Genomic DNA, 6,000 nt, shown 5'->3' on the forward strand with positions numbered 1-6,000 from the left:
GAAGGAATTTTCTTACGTAAGGCTTTTTCCATCAAATAAACCTTTTATTACCATCCACGATTCGGCCACGCGATGTACATCAAAGGGGCATTTTCAGATTTTTGATAGCTTTCGTTTATTCTCATACTAGTTGACAAACCCGGCATTGTCCAGGTACTCATTTTGCTAATTTTCTTTCAAAAACGAAAACAAAAACAAACTGTTTTTGTGGTGTAATATCCCACACAGTTCCTGTTACGCTGGGCGCCGCTGCTTCGCGTGTCTGCTACGCGATTTTGTAAATGTCTCTATGGCAACGCATCTTCATAACTCTATAGACGACGATTGTTTTCACCTACAGCCGTTTGCTCTTAGCGATTAAAAGCTGTCAAAAGCGCTGCCAGGTGCAGGGATTTCCTTAAGCTCGCTCGCCTATAGCAGTGTATTAGTAGTAAAGAATAGATGTATTGAACCTTCATGCATGATGCGACATTTGTTCATGCATCTCAGTGTTTAAGACGTCATGTCTCTTGTACTAGGTGTCGTACAATGACATATTTGTTTAGGTACATTTAGCGGCATATGTGCATACTGTCGCAAAATGTGTTTCGAATAGAGTTAGTAACAAAGAAGTAATAAATTTAAATGTCATGCACAATGCGGCAGCTTTTAAGGAATCTCAGCATTTATGACGTCATATCTCCTGAACTATGATAGGTAGGTGATTCTTAACTCCACAGCGATTGTTGTCTGTTATTTGCACCAAGTTTGATTGAAACAGATGCAGTGATATAGGAGGAGATGTGGCACACATACATACACACACACACACACACACACACACACATATATATATATATATATATATATATATATATATATATATATATATATATATATTGGTTTCATTCGCTCAGTATGGTCTCTTTCCTGATCTTTTCAGCGTTTTCTGACAGGCTAGTTGATTACTCAGTTAGTTAGTTACGTGTTCCGTTGATCACCTGAACGATATTAAACGAAATGATGAGGAACAAATCGGTTTACATAATTTGATGTTGGCACGCCATTCTGTCGATTTCGTATCTCAGAAGTCGCCGAACACGTGAAACAGCGGAATCAAGACAAACGCTTCGATCCACCAAACGAGACAATCCACCACAAACTTCCTTCAATTCCAAGGCATTTTCGATACTTTTAGGTCACCCTTAGTTTACCCTGTTCACTGTATCTCATTTTATCAGCATTGTTTTTGTTCATCTAGGCTGCACATATTAGTAATACTGTGATTGTTTTCGGTTTCATCAAATTATTTTTGCATTTGAGTTGTTTCTGTGAGAGTTACTCTAGTACCCGATACACTCAGATCTGAAGACCGTTTGATGAATCTGAAACCGGTCGCAATTGTACTAATATATGCAATCAAGAAGAAAAAAAATGTCCCACAACCAGTGATTGCGTATTTTCAGCAAAAAATACATGTCAATTTTTGAATTTTAATTTAATAGTATTTAGTAGCATAATAGTAAAGAAGGCTTTTGTTAGCAGATGATGCTAGCACATTAGTGCCTCTGATGATTTCTTGTCTTTCTTCTTCATCTTTTTACACTCATCGTCCTTATTATTACTTGCTTTATTTATTATTTGCTTTATTACATAGTGTTGTATTAATTTTAACCCGTTTCTGCTTTATTCTACTTTGAACTGTCTTCGTCCAATGATCTGTTCTTCAGCTATCATTGTTTTTTGCCTTTTGTGTTCTATCATAGACTCAGGTCTATGGCTTGCAGTGGGGTCTTGGCTTCCGCCCCTCCTCCTCCTCTGGGTAGCAGCACCACTTCTATCAAGTAGGCGTCGATTTTCAGGCCAACTCTGCTTTCATTCTGGGCTAGATCTCTCACTGTCGTCACCATCTCGACTTCCCAGTCTGTTAGGGCTCAAGTGTCATCACCATATACTAAAAATTGTGTTCTTCCATAAAAATTGGCATCTTTCTCATTGATATCGTTTTTCGGATAATTTTGTTGAAGTCTGTGTTAAACAGTATGAGCGAGATACCATTATCTCGCCTAGTGTAAATGTTTCGAAACGTGGGGCCGATAGCCACGAAATAAACTATGTGTGTACTGTTAAATCCGGTACTACTTCTTTGCCAATGATATTCGACAGTCTGTTCTGAAGGATCAGCATCCGCAGGGATGACATAACGTGACGCTATTGTTTCAATCAGCTGTTTGCATAATTCACAAGTGTGTGGCTCTCCATTTCGAAAAACCACAAAATGCTTTTTGAACAAAACGCTACTTGAAAATTTGACCGTTTATGATAGACCTTGGAAACCAGTCGAGAATTTTCTGAAGGTCTTGCATCCGGTTAAGCGCCGAAGGTCTTCTGGAACATACGTTTTGTCATGCTATGTTTGTGCACGAGGCACAGCAGACTTCATTACTACTGCAGAAGGCGAAACGAATGTTTTACACGACTTACTTAGACCACTCAGAGAAATGCCTGAATGTGAAGGGGGAGGATGGGTCATGATTCATTCCTGAATTGTCACTGATCACTAATAAAACAAAATAATAGTTTTTTCGTAGTTATACACCACAAACGAATTAAGTAAGGGGATGGATAAGGAAGTAAGGGCGCTTATTTCACTTACAGCACATGCCGGCCACAGTGGCCGAGCGGTTCTAGGTACTTCAGTTCGGAACCGCGCTGCTGCTACTGTCGCAGGTTCGAATCATGCCTCTGGCATGGATGTGTGTGATGTCCTTAGGTTAGTTAGGTTAAAGTAGTTCTAAGTTTGGGGGACTGATGACCTCAGATGTTATGTCCCATAGTACTTAGAGCCATTTGAACCAGTTGAACTTACAGCACAATAGTATCGGCTGTCAACGGCTACTGATTCGGTGGTACACTAGAATGGAAAAATACTTCTTTAAATGATTACTGTTTTCAACTACAAGGCTGTTAATATCGAATGATATACCCTGGTTAGAAAAGTAGTCGAAAGGTGCGAGAGATGTGGGACGCATGAATAGCAGAATAAGTATTAGATACGTTTGTTATTTTAAACTAGACTAACTTTTTGTCATTGGCTTTGCTCGCGACACATATATCATATATGTTTCACACATATACATTTTTACATATATTTAAAAGATTACATTTTTATTTGTATACATATTTCATCCGTACCTGCAGTGAATTTCGTCCTGTTGTTTCATTTGAATCCTGAAGAAATCTTTACTCCTGCAGGGTAGGAAGTATGCATAAGGTCGATAACAGTGGTTCAACTTTATAGGTATGAAAACGGAATAAAAACTTTTTACATTTGTGATAGTGTAAGTATTTCATCTGACTCGTTCACATTCACTCGCATTCCTTCCTTTTCTTTTTAAATTTTGTTTATCGTAAGAGTCCCGGTGTAGAGGGAGAGTCGAGGTTTTGGGAGTAACATTTATTTCAACTTACAAACAAAACTCCAAAAACATTAACACGCAAAACACTATCTGAATCACAATTTGTTTTATTAGCTACTAGCGTTTTTGAATGTTCTGCAATTCATCTTTATTTGTGGGGCCGCAAGGTGCAATTTGTAAACTGCCAACAGAATCGCTGTTGACAAACTTCACCTTGCAACACCAGATCTGAATATGATCTGCAGGACACATAGAAACGGGTAGTCTGTAATTAAAGAAAATGTGAACCAGGTGATGTTTTGTGTGTTTATTATAACAAATGAGATCTGGAACACAGCTTATAAAATGAGCTCGTTGTGTTAACAGAATCTTCCGTCAGTTCTTTGTAGATTAAAATTATAATAAATGAAAAGCACCAGTTTGCTTTTTTTCTGCAATATTACTTTTATTGTGTTAACCGGTTTCCGGCTTACAAGGCCATCTTCAGCTCGTTGTGTTTCTGAAACATTCTTTGAATTTTCAGTATTACGTCATGGCTTACTTCAACGACAGAACCACAGCTTTGTTCTGCTTCCAGTTCTTCATCTCACGAGAAGTACGCCTTTAAAACCTTGGCAGTTTAATTTGGTAGGGGGTAGGGGGAGGGAGAAGAGAGCCCACTGGTATATTTGACTCTGAACCTTCATCGTTGGTACAAACTCACTTTGTTCAAGAACAAATGATGCTTTAGATGATGTCATTTGAAAGCGTGAACTATAACGCCTTGTATTCTTGAGAAAATGTTTATATTCAGAGGTAATCCTAGAAACGTAAGAAAGGACAGTAAGTATATCAGTGGTATTCAGCCGCGTGGCAAAAATGTTTGACCTCGAAACACAGTGCTCGTTGGCAGTGTTCATTCTTAGACCTGTTTGACCCAATGAACAACAAAACAAGATAGATTGTACTTCATGCTTTTAGCGACAGATGGTTTTCAAACATTGTCACATCTCATTCTTTTTCGTGTCCACCCCCCCCCCCCTCCCACACACACACACACACGCACACAAACTAGCGGCAGTAAGGCAATCTTATTCCATCAATATTTTTATATCACTGGCTACACACCCTCTTCCCTACTCCCCCTATACAACCACATCCCTATCTCTAGGGGTCAAGCGTCATCTGGAATGACAGCAGTGAGCATAATGGCTCCGAAAACCATGAATTCGATAGTAATATCGGTCGTTATTAAATACTTGTAAATGTCATGGCATCCTACCCCACTCCTAGGGGGGGGGGGGGGTAGGCGTATATTACTCCCACAAACTTCTATATAAGTAATACAAATAATGAGTCATGCATGTACAAAATTTAGTTGAAGTTTCTGCAGATATTCACGAGTTATGCTTCAGCTTGACCCCCCTTTTTGTACCTTCCCCTCTCAATACTATGGTAGATATGTAGTTTTAATCCCCAGGTGCTTCTTTCCAGAGACTGGTAATGATTGGTGCACGACGTTTTGTTGAAATAGATCCAGTGATTTAACAGGAGATGAGAGACATACACACATACATACGTACATACAGTAATTTTTATAAGAATATAAATATACTTTAAATCTCAATATACAAAAATTAAAAGCACATACACATCTTTAGCCCCCGAAATAACACCAGAGTGGTGAGTTAGTTAGTAAGAATGGTGGAAGTTTTTTTCCGTAGATACTAATTACAAAAATTTCAAGTAAACTACGCTGCGTTTGTACGTACTAAACAATAAGTTATTACCTCTCCACGAAATGGGCGAATCTGTTCTTTGGAGCGAGTCATCCACGAGTTTAGATACTAGGCTGTGTAAAACGATTCTACATTTTTTGGGAGTCACTTAGTACAATGACAAACTTTCATTACAATGAAAAAGCGCTATCATGTCCTAATTTCTACCTTTGCACGGACAGCCAAAAGGACTTAATGCTTCAGTACAAGACAGCACTGTTATAGTAACATTTCCCCTAGAACCAATTTGTTTATTCGTATATTTAATTGCTCATATTAAGTGCTGAACATCACCTTAACACCGAGGAAAAGCGTGGATCGACAGAACTCCGTTGTTCATAGTCTTACATACATAGGACAAAATTTGCTATTCGAATGTGGCAGTTGTGTCAGCGCTAATAAGTCTGAATTTTATTTCTCAAGTGTAAACTAATCAACGATAATATATAGTATTTGGAAACAGTACATGTTTTTGAATGTACTGTCTCCTTTCAATTAATACTCTGAAGTCGATGAAATCCCAGCGCAACAAAAGCGTATTTCGGAATTGAGAATTTGTCGCTACTAATGCTGCTTACATTCTTCCTTAGTTAACAGACATGAGGCCTCTCACCTCAAAATGCGCTGCTGTCGAACGCTGAAATATACCCTACTGATAATTAGGGAAGCAATTAACGAAGTTTCACGTATAGTGCGTATACAGCACAGTAGCAAGAAAACACGTATAAACTTATGGGTATACAAGATGCGAAATTTAGCATGAAGAACTGCCACCTGTTTCAGCAACATCGAGCCGAAATGAGCTTGGATGACAGATGTAGATTCATTATTCGTTTCTACTTCAG

This window comes from Schistocerca cancellata, chromosome 3, assembly GCF_023864275.1.
Source record: "Schistocerca cancellata isolate TAMUIC-IGC-003103 chromosome 3, iqSchCanc2.1, whole genome shotgun sequence".
In the NCBI taxonomy this organism is placed as follows: Eukaryota; Metazoa; Arthropoda; class Insecta; order Orthoptera; family Acrididae; genus Schistocerca; species Schistocerca cancellata.